This window comes from Triticum dicoccoides, chromosome 5B (genome assembly GCF_002162155.2).
Source record: "Triticum dicoccoides isolate Atlit2015 ecotype Zavitan chromosome 5B, WEW_v2.0, whole genome shotgun sequence".
NCBI classification, from domain to species: domain Eukaryota; kingdom Viridiplantae; phylum Streptophyta; class Magnoliopsida; order Poales; family Poaceae; genus Triticum; species Triticum dicoccoides.
The window spans coordinates 225,241,313-225,251,353 of record NC_041389.1 but is presented as its reverse complement, the minus strand read 5'-3'; the positions used below and the strand labels follow the sequence as shown (position 1 = coordinate 225,251,353).

At 42.6% G+C, this 10,041-nt stretch overlaps 1 long non-coding RNA gene across 1 annotated transcript; it reads right to left on the bottom strand.

The window, feature by feature from the left end:
* Positions 1-3,750: 3,750 nt before the first annotated feature.
* Positions 3,751-5,338, bottom strand: LOC119305352. Its single transcript, XR_005148636.1, has 3 exons — positions 4,988-5,338; positions 4,695-4,900; positions 3,751-3,772 (listed from the first exon to the last, which is right to left on the bottom strand). It is a non-coding gene; the product is annotated as an uncharacterized LOC119305352 (long non-coding RNA).
* Positions 5,339-10,041: the final 4,703 nt, after the last annotated feature.

The following is a 10,041-nucleotide window of genomic DNA, read 5'->3' as shown; positions in this document are numbered from 1 at the left end:
TCAAAGAAAGGAAGGTTCCCTCGCCCACAAGTTTGCCGGGGGGAAAGGAGAAGATAATGGTGTGGACCAAGCGTCGTTCGAGGAAGTTTCGCCTTACGGGGAAGCAAACGACAGAAAAGCTAAGTTGCTAAAGTTTGAGCAATCAATTTTAAATTTTTTTTAAGTTATCTTCCTCGAACAACCGTGCTTTGTATGGAAAACCTGTGCGCGGAGGAACCAACTCGCAGCTAGTTGCGCCCTTACTTAGTTTCAAGTCCGCTCAACAACTTAAGTGAGCTGCGACTAGTTGCGACAAGGTTTCTTGTCGGTAGCGGCACCGCCAGCAGGCTGCTGACGTCCCGCACTCAGCGCTCGCGGCTAAGGTGCCTGCGCCGACAAGTTCCCTAAAAGCATAGGGCAAAAACATACAAAGGAAGGAATCAAGTAAAGGAAATAACATAGCAATCGCTACCCGAAATAGAGTCATATTACAGGATAGCTCGTCGCAGCTCTAACAGATTGTTCTCATAACATGACCAGCAGCGACAAGAAAAAGAGAAAACGGGCGGCCTAATCTACGCGATCGCCCTCAACCCTCTTGATCCCGCTCACCTTGTCCACAATGGGTGCGACAAGGGTCTTGAGCGCTTCCAGATCAGCATCCGGCGGCAAGGTCCTGAGGACGTTGGTGAGGTTGAGGCCTGGGTTGCGGAAGGCCACCTTCACCAGCACCTTTTGAAGAGCTCCCGCGCAGATCTTGCACGACTCGTCGGCCAGCTGCTTTGGGATCTTCTCCCAGAGTCGCTGGAGGGCCGTCGCCACGCCTTTGAAGAACAAGCTGAGCTTGGCGCTGGGTTGGAGGTGCTCATCAGAGGTTTTTGAGATTGGAGTAGCAACCGGCGAGATGGGCGAACTGCCCCTGTTTCCCCTATTTATAAAAAGGGAGGGGGCGGACGTTCTGTCTTTTCGAATAAAGAAACCACCCACGATCTCTCCCACGACACCGCATTCGACGCGTGCCGTTCGAGGAGGGCGCGGCGGATACAGAGTGAGATACGGCGTAACCCAGGCCGCGCGTGCCCGTGCCCTGTTTTGGGCCTGGCCCAACAGCGCTCGGCACCGTGTGTGGCCCAGGCCCGGGGGCTCCTCTCGGTGTACTAGAGTAGGGGTACCCTAGTATCCCGAACTTGTGCACGGGCAGTCGCAGCACCCCGCGGCAAGGCTTGCCGGGTGACCGCCAAGGTCCTCCGTGATTCCTTTGGAGCCATTCAAGAACAAAGTATTCAAGCCAAGGAGACGAGACCCCGGCAAGAGGAGCTTGCCGGGAAGGCCAACCAAGGCATCTCAAGGAACTTGCCGCGACGCGCCACGCGTCCCGGTGAGGCCCGGTGAGCGACAAGCTTCCGGCCGCGACAAGACAACGACCGCGGCAAGGCGCTTGCCGCGGCAAGCTACCACTCTATACCCGCGCTCCAGCACATCCACCAACGTGTCACCCTGGGACCTTTCCAGGCGCGCGTGGCAAGAGGCTGTGCAGCCAGCGGTGCGCGGTGGCAAGCGACGCTGACAAGATTACCATCATGGCAGGCGGTGGCGTCCCTGACGGTCCCTTTTTGCACTATTTGGGCGACGCAGACGGGCATTTAATGCCTTTGTCCCCTGCTGTCAGGGTTAGGTATGATACACCGTACAGGTAGTTGTACCAACCGCAATTCCTTTTCCATTTTTACCCTTGTCTATGTTGCCACCTGTCGGTGACCCCTTTAGCATATAAAAGGAGGCCCATGCGCAACGTAGAGGGGGGTTCGAAGGCAGAAAACACTCACGCTCGGTCTCGTTAGCAGCTAGTGTGTACTATAGCACTCAGCGCTCCCAAACAAGAACTCAATACACTCAGACATGCAGCAGTAGGAGTGTTATCTCTCCGGAGAGCTCCGAAGCTGGGTAAACTGCTCGTGTGCTTCGCCTCGATCCGCTCTTCGTGCGATCTCCGCCCCCCGCCGAACCAAAAAGGGGCTCGGTCCGCCGGTCCCATAGGTGTTCGTGGATCAGTTTCCCCCGACAATTGCAATCTGGATATTGTGAATAAAAGAGGAAAGCTTTATTGATCAAGTGGGGTTCTTTGACGTCTTAGTCTGGTCGTTGAACACAAACGAAGTACGCGAAGTTGCAGCTATGACGAACTTTTAATCTAAACAAAACCGAAAGTCTAAGCGATGCCCTAAGGGCTGTATATAAGGAGGAAGAGGGGGGGATTTCGTGGCCCCTTGTAGGAGAGGTCCGAAACCAACCCACTCTATTTTTCCTACATATACGAACTCTAAAAATAGCCTATACTTCTATATTTCGAAATTACATGAGCCTGGCCCAATAATAAGGTGACGCAGCACCTATAATAGTGTCACGACCCGGATTTGATAAAATCCAAGTCTTTGTGCTTACTGTGCTATCCCTGGATCATAGCTAGCACACACAGTAACAAAATGAATATCAATAAAACATACATCATTTTACTACAAGGGTACATCCAGAATTAAACAAATACATACCATTGGCACAGCTCAATGCTGGCACATAATACAGCGGAATAATACATAGTTGCTAAGTTAGGGCTCCATCAACGCCACTGGGCTCGTTGAGTGTAGAACATAACCCTATCGTGTTTTAAGCTGTCAAGATCTGCACATTACAGGTGCAGGTGAGTACGTGGAATATACTCGCAAAGTTTAACAGAATATATATGCAGGGTAAGTATAATGGAGCTTTCATTTGCGTAAAACCAATATTCTCCTATACTAAATTTTGTGAACTTCTTTTGAAATAAAAATAGTTTTTAGTATAAAATAGGAGTGAGACACTTGAATATACGCACCAGTGCTCATTCTCCAAAATAGTTTTAAAACATACATAAGTTTGAAGTGAGACACATTCACTGTGCTCATTCCTCAACTTTAACCCTTAAAATAGATTTTTAGAAAAGAGAGGGGAGATTCTTCTTCAGTCCAAGTCTTCAGATGCTCAAAATTGCCCGTAACCAGGGACACGGCTAATCGATTAGGTTGAACCCTTTGCAGAAGTCGTACACGTTCCTCACATGACACAATAAACCCGTTGCGTCGTGACACCCCTTGGGTGTGTGACCGAGAGGAGATTGTGACGAAGCTTTTCCAAATGGCCCCCTTTATTTAGTTCTAGCACAACCCGCTCCCTTGACAATTAAAACCCCTCTTCGATGGTCGTACCTGAATAAAGGGTTTCCCGATAAGGAAAAGCTAAGCCAGAGCCATAATAACATGTGGCTGTACTGGAAGCTACATCAAACTATACTTGGAAGATCTCCGTCCCCTGGATGACGGTCCCTACCAAAAACCTGTGTGCAAGACCCCAGTCGGGCGCATTCACTGCAAGACCCTGATGGGCGCAATCACTTGTAGACGCTCCCATCATACCATTCCGCCCGGGGAGTAGAAGTAAAAATAATATATAGTTTTTGTCTTTCAAAAGTTTTCACAAAACATTGCCCCAAAAGAGGGCAAGTTTATTTGTTCAAAACTTGTTTGATTTTCAACCCACCCATTTGTGCAAGCGCGGCCAAGCATGGTGGTGATTCTTTATGGCCCTAGATAAAAATAATACTTTGCAAAAAATTTATGAGACATGCATAGTGTTAAAAATTAAAGAGATATGCATAGTATGAAAATATAGGTCAGGGCATGATCAATTTGCAACTTGCCTGATTCTTGAAGTTGATATATTCTACTTCGAGTCGTCTCTCCTTCACCTTATGATATATCTAATGATACAAGAAAATAATTCAAGACACAACAATTGCAAATGAAGATCTACATAAAAGATACAAATTCACAATACAAATTATTAAGTTTTTACTATTACTAAGCTAGTTACTATGTCGTGGTAGGGTTGACGTATGACCAAGTTGGCTTGATTGAAAATATGACATAAATCATATTTCGGGGTCGGATCAAATTGGTACAAAGTGAAGATCATGGTTTGATAGGATGAGGGTTGTGAGGCAAGATTCTACGACAATTTCATAATGGGTTGTTCGGAATATTTGATATGGTTAAACGGAAGTGGATATGGCATGCGTTTCAAGATAAAGAATTAAATTTGTAATCTTATAACTTCAAAGTTTTGTGGTGATACAAAATGATCAGAGAGGTTCCCTATGGATCAATCTAAGAGATTGAACCTATAGACAAATTTTAACGAAGTTATTAAACGATCATCAAAGAAGGTCAAACTAAGATGTTGATGTTAAAACATCAACTAAACTTTGCTAAAAATTTATGCAATGAGTTCTAACACAAAGGTCAGGTCCTAAGGTCCAACTTTAATATATAAAATACTTTTATATGATTTACAGAATAAAAGATATAGCAAAATTACTCAAATTCGTATTTAAATCAAAATTAAATTTTAGTTTTCCCCAAAGTGAGATTTTATAATTTTATAAAAAACTATAGGTTACAATGAATCTGGGGATATCTTATTTGTTGAAATCGGACATACGGTTTGGGAGATAGCAATTTCCGAAGTTTGGGTATTTTTCTAAAAAATACAATTACGGGATTTACAGGAGATGCTATGTGTGATGTTCTCACTGGCTTGTACCGATTCATTTTTTTTAACTGAACAGAGAGAGCGGCCTGTTGCCTGATGGATCGAACGATCAAAAGGAGAGGAATACTCACCGGGGAGAGGTGGTCCGGTCGCCGGAGTTGGTCGGGGCGGCGGCGCGTGGCTCGATCGTGCACGAGGGGGTTCACGTCGCCATTCCTGAAGATGAGAGGAAGACGATAGGCTATTGGCCCTGTCGATCTCGTCCACCGGAGGGCGTGGGCAGCGGCTGCAGGCAGAACGATGGTGGAGGTCGGGTGCCGTCGTTCGTGCGCCCTGGCTGGAGAATTGAGGGGGAAAAGGGGTCAGCGAGGTGTGCAAGGGAGATACATAGAGAAAGGAAGAGACGAGGGGTCCTGAGCTTCACCGGAGCCGACGGGAACGTCAACGGACGGCGACAACGAAGCTCGGGTCCGGCGACAAATTCTCCGGTTTTGAGGCGAGATGAAGAGGGCTTTTGGGTCTGGAAGGTGTTAGGGCTGAGGGCTCTCCTCGCGGTCTATTTATAGTGGCAGTGGGAGCCGGTCCGGGGAGATCAAGGGAGCTCAACATGGCCATTATGGCTGTTTGTGTGTGTACGTTTCATGGATCAATTCGGCGATTTTAAAGCAATAATGTTGGGTTCTAATTCCCTGAATGGGTTATTTATAACGCTCTCCATAATTTTCGTGTTTACTCCGGAGTGAAACGGGCAAGGAATTAAGTGGGAGGAGGGGAGGAAGAGGAGAAGGCCATGGCTGTTTCTGTTCTGCGTGCTCCAGATGAGAGTACAGAGGAGGAAGAAGGTGTTGCGTGGAGTTGGGCTGAGGAAAAAATTATCATCGGCCTTAGTGGGAGAAATTGGCCCAACAGGAAAAGGCAAGGAAAAAAAACAAGATGGCTGTGCTGTGCTGTTGCCTTGCTCCCGTGCGAGATTTAGAAAGAGAAAAATGGGGTGGGTCAAAGCTAGAGTTTAGGAATTACAATTTATTTATAATTACATACATAAGTACGTGCATAAACAGCTTACTTAAGACAAATAATAAAAATGTTTACATTAGTGTCAATATTATTTAGAGTCCAAGAAAATTAGTTTCAGAATTTAATCAAATACATTTTTTTAGCACAAACAACTATCAATGCTTTATGGACATAATTGAATTATTCAAAAATTCAATTTAGAGTTTTTCCAAGCTCCCAAAATGATAATTGTGCAGTTTTAAACATTTCCAAATATATCACTGGAGAAGTCATATTATCTCCTCTTATTAAATTTTTGTTTGAATAATTTGGAAATATTTAATGGCACTAAAACTCCAATTAAGATCCAAGTTCAGATGGAACTAAAAATTCAAAGAACTTCACATAAAATATTCTTCCACCACATTTTGAGAAAGTCATTTTATTCTCATTCCATTTTTATTTGTGGTTTCAAAATATTTCATAGGTGTCCAAAAGAAAAGCAATTGGCTGAAATATTTGAAACAAGAATCAAAAGGTTTTAATTTCCCATGAAAATCATACCAATTCACTCAATAATATCTTATTATTAACATTCCAAAATTTGGAAATTTTTGGGATGTTACAAACTACCACCCTTAAAAGAAATCTCGTCCTCGAGATTTGCAGAGGCTAGCAAGAAATAGGTTTGGGTTTGGGTTCCTTGGTTTACTTCCCCGGGGTTTGGTCATAGTAGCTGCAAGTTTGTGGTTTATCCCTTTTGCTTATTGTCTTGAGGGAACATCTTCTGTTATATATAAGTCTTGCCTTCTAGTTAGCATTCCTATGTTTGAGATTCTTGGCACCATTCTTGTGTCTTCACCGATCTGTCGTATGACCCATTTATCATTCTAGGGTGTTCGAAAACTACCACCCTTAAAAACAAACTTGTGAGGGTTCCATAGTTTCTTAATTCCATGATGGTTCTTCCTCGAGTTTCTGTGGTTTAGAATTGGGATTTCCTCAAAAGAAAAGTCTTTCTCATAATCCATAGACACCAAAACTACTACCGATACTCTCATGGTGATCAAAAGCTTCTGATATAACTCCTTCATGTTCCTTCCTTACCATACCATTACGTTAGGCATGGGTGCCTATCTCGCGCGTTGCTGCGGGAACCATGTTAAAACCAATGCATAAATAAGTGCCTAAAACCAATGGAAACAAACGTAAGAGTTTTACATATTTAAAATGATAAAACATAAAAGAAGTGTGTGTGACAAAATGATGTATAAAAGAGAAAAAAGAATCCCCACAAAAAGAAGACATGATTGATGAAGTGGCGTTGTTTGAGTTGATAGGTTAACGCAAAAATGCATGCATGCGTTGGGAAAAGGACATGCATGACCAATGAGATGGTATAATTTACATTAATGCAAAAAGTAACTTATGAACACATGCATGACTCCTTGATGCCACACAATTTTGATCGGAAGGCTGTAAATAATTGAGGTGATGTGGAAGCACGCATGTGTAGAGAAATCTAGTAGTGGGGGCTAGCTATTTAGATATAGAAGATATGTCTTACCATTCTATGGTTTTAGGCTTGCACAACGACACTCTTCTAGGGTTTAAAGTCTCTCCGATTTACCAATCGAACATACAAAATATATAATAAGAGTCTCCGGTATGGGGGCCAATCCATCCTGTACTCAAATCATTACCTCATATGCAGATAAGTAAATCGCGTATTCTAACACTCGGTCTTCCTCACTCCTGTTTAAGAGGTCTTCACCTTCAAAGTACTAAAACGCTTTTGGGTGGCGGTGATCCTACACAGTTGTATTACACTTGCATCCATAAAATAACATAATTTCCTCACATCTTCATTTGCTTTCTTTGAATTCGTATGGCAAGAAAAGATTGAAGCAGAGATTCCTTGAACTGTTCCCAAGTGATTTCCTTTTGTGTTTTATCGATGGCTATACGCATCTTCCACCATGTGTTAGCCTCTCAAATGAAATATCGTGAAGAATAGTTCACCTTCTTCTTTTGTTTTACCTTGCCGTCTTTCATTATTCTTTCCATATTCTGAATACACTCTTCTGCTTCTGAATGTGTCACTTGTCCCATCAACATAGTTTCGTCCACCTATGGGGTTTATGGTTTGGTCAGAGATGAGATAGGGTTTTAGATAGCAAGGAGGAAGAATACACGGACAATCAATCATTGAGTAACTCATATCTCATCATTTTCTAACGATTATAATAGGCTTGTTTACTATGGTTTTGTCATGAAGTCTTCAATCCTTTCGTTCTTGAAAGTCTTTCGTGCGTGACGTTTCACCCGTATAAAGGTCTTCTGTGAATCATCCGTAACTTGCACCTCTCAAGGTTGAATAAATAATACAAACCTACGGAGTTCATATCCTAATAATGCATAATCTTAAATAACACAATTCAAATGACAATAACATCAAATCAATGGCGAAGAACTCCACCAAAAACTCCAATTTCACTCATAGATTTCAAACAAACAATTCCTATGGTACCTTCATCCACATGAGTTGGCATGGTCGGGTACACTACTCGCACTCTTTAATTTATTTCACAACTCTCATGGTGGGCTTAGATACTATTTGAATTATGTGGGATATTCCTTTGGTAGTGGTAATCTTCAGCTTCTTCACATCCATCTTAGTCTTAAGTGTCTTCAGTTCTTCTGAAACGTCTTGGACATAAACTTCAGTACCGAAGACTCCTTCGCTTCGCATCAATTCCATGAAGTAACCTTTAGGCTCTTGAAAATCCATACCAAATATCATTGTCAAAGTCATTGGAGTCTCGGAGGTTGGTCATCGAAGTTTTTTGAGAGCAGACGAGAGCTTAATAAAGAAAAGAAGAGGATACGAGAATACTTGTCGGTGCTATTGAAAATATAAGTTGTTCCTATCAAAGTTTTCCTATTTATAAACCATTTTCTAGGGTCACGTCCTACAGTCAATGTATGCTCTGATACCATTTTGTCACGACCCGGATTGGGTAAAATCCAAGTCTCTGTGCTTACTGTGCTATCCCTGGATCATAGCTAGCACACACAGTAACAAAAATGAATATCAGTAAAACATACATCATTTTACTACAACGGTACATCCAGAATTAAACAAATACATACCATTGGCACAGCTCAATGCTGGCACATAATACAGCGAAATAATACATAGTCGCTAAGTTAGGGCTCCATCAACGCCACTGGGCTCGTTGAGTGTGGAACATAACCCTATCATCTTTTAATCTGTCAAGATCTGCACATGACAGGTGCAGGTGAGTATATGGAATGTACTCGCAAGTTGTAAAGGAAAGTTTAACAGAATATATATGCAGTGTAAGTATTGATGGAGGTTTCATTTGCATAAAGCCAATTTTCTCCTATACTAAATTTTGTGAACTTCTTTTGAAATAAAAATAGTTTTTAGTATAAAGTAGGAGTGAGACACTTGGATATACGCACTGGTGCTCATTCTCCAAAATAGTTTTAAAACATACATAAGGTTGAAGTGAGACACATTCACTATGCTCATTCCTCAACTTTAACCCTTAAAATAGATTTTTAGAAAAGAGAGGGGAGATTCTTCTTCAGTCCAAGTCTTCAGTTGTTCAAAATTGCCCAGAACCGGGGCCACGACTAATCGATTAGGTTTAACCCTCTGCAGAGGTCATACACGTTTCTCACATGACACAATCAACCCTTTGCGTCGTGACACCACTTGGGTGTGTGACCGGGAGGAGATTGTGACGAAGCTTTTCCAAACGGCCCCCTTTATTTAGTTCTAGCACAACCCGCTCCCTTGGCAATTAAAACCCCTCTTCGATGGTCGTACCTGAATAAAGGATTCCCCGATAAGGAAAAGCTAAGCCAGAGCCATAATAGCATGTGGCTGTACTGGAAGCTACATCAAACTGTACTTGGAAGATCTCAGTCCCCTGGATGACGGTCCCCACCAAAAACCTGTGTGCAAGACCCCAGTCGAGCGCATTCACTGCAAGACCCTAATGGGCGCAATCACTTGTAGACGCTCCCGTCATACCATTCCACCCAGGGAGTAGAAGTAAAAAATAATATATAGTTTTTGTCTTTCAAAAGTTTTCACAAAACATTGCCCCAAAAGGGGGCAAGTTTAGTTTTGTTCAAAACTTGTTTGATTTTCAACCCACCCATTTGTGCAAGCGCGGCCAAGCATGGTGGTGATTTTTTATGGCTCTAGATAAAAATAATACTTTGCAAAACTTTTATGAAACATGCATAGTGTTAAAAGTTAAAGAGATATGCATAGTATGAAAATATAGGTCAGGGCATGATCAATTTGCAACTTACCCGATTCTTGAAGTTGATATATTCTACTTCGAGTCGTCTCTCCTTCACCTTATGATATATCTAACGATACAAGAAAATAATTCAACACACAACAATTGCAAATGAAGATCCAAATTCATAATACAAATT